The following is a 1277-nucleotide window of genomic DNA, read 5'->3' as shown; positions in this document are numbered from 1 at the left end:
CCCCGAACCCCTCCATCCTGTCTTTTTTAAATAAAGTTATCTCCTCTTTGAATAAAGTTGTCTCTTAGTAGAAATCGAGGCTGAAACCAATAAAAAGGGCATTCCTTGCTTTGCGTAGTTAAAAGATAATTATTAGTCCTATATAAATATATATATGAAATGTTTTGATATATCTTTTACTCCATTTGGTACTCTAACCTTGCTCCCCCTCCCTGATGGTGTCCATAACTTCCAAACCCCTCCCCTCCCCCTGGTGGTGTCCATAACTTCCAAACCCCTCCCCCTCCCCTCCCTGGTGGTGTCCATAACTTCCAAACCCCTCCCCTCCCTCCCTGGTGGTGTCCATAACTTCCGAACCCCTCCTCCCCTCCTCCCTCCCTAGGGGTGTCCATAACTTCCGAACCCCTCCTCCCTCCCTGATGGTGTCCATAACTTCCGAACCCCTCCTCCCTCCCTCCCTGGGGGTATCCATAACTTCAGAACCCCTCCTCCCTCCCTCCCTGGGGGTGTCCATAACTTCCGAACCCCTCCTCCCTCCCTCCCTGGGGGTGTCCATAACTTCCGAACCCCTCCTCCCTCCCTCCCTGGGGGTGTCCATAACTTCAGAACCCCTCTTTCTCCTTCCTTCCTCTCTATGCTTCCATGTTGTCTACCATTGTCATTGGAAAAATAAACCAGTCTTGTAAAAATCCTCATTTTCTGTGTTGTGGTTTCACAGACCTTAATCTCACATTAACATTACTTTATTTGTCCAATTGTACAGGTACAAGGTCCAACGGAAATGTGACTTGCACTTTATCCCAACTCCTCTGAAAGACAAAAAGGTACACACGGGTTGGAGAAGGGGGCTGCCATACTACGGCGCAATTGTGGGGGTGAAGTGCCTTGTTCAAGGGTGCAATGGCAGGCGATGGCATCTAGAACTTGATACCTGCAACCCTCCCATTGCCAGCTAATTTCCTGCATGATTTTCCCCTTTAGACCCGGGATTCGACCTGGCAATCCTCCGGTTGCTGGCTTCTTTAACCGCTAGGCTACCTGTCGATACCTGCCATCAAGTCCTTATTGTCAGCCATGAGTTACTTTTCCAGGGGTAGCTGTCCTTTGACAACACACTATCTTGAGATAACATAAACATGGAATTTGACCTGTTGCTAGGGAACGTGACAATGGTGGCGATTTGAGAGTTCAGTCAAGGGTAAAGTACCACTCGTTACAAGTCGTCTCCACTGAGTGATTGGTGGATGATGAACACATTGTCAACATCCTTTCTCAGC

Source organism: Oncorhynchus masou, chromosome 7 (genome assembly GCF_036934945.1).
Source record: "Oncorhynchus masou masou isolate Uvic2021 chromosome 7, UVic_Omas_1.1, whole genome shotgun sequence".
NCBI classification, from domain to species: domain Eukaryota; kingdom Metazoa; phylum Chordata; class Actinopteri; order Salmoniformes; family Salmonidae; genus Oncorhynchus; species Oncorhynchus masou.
The sequence above is the reverse complement of the archived record's forward strand: the minus strand, read 5'-3'. Positions refer to the sequence as shown.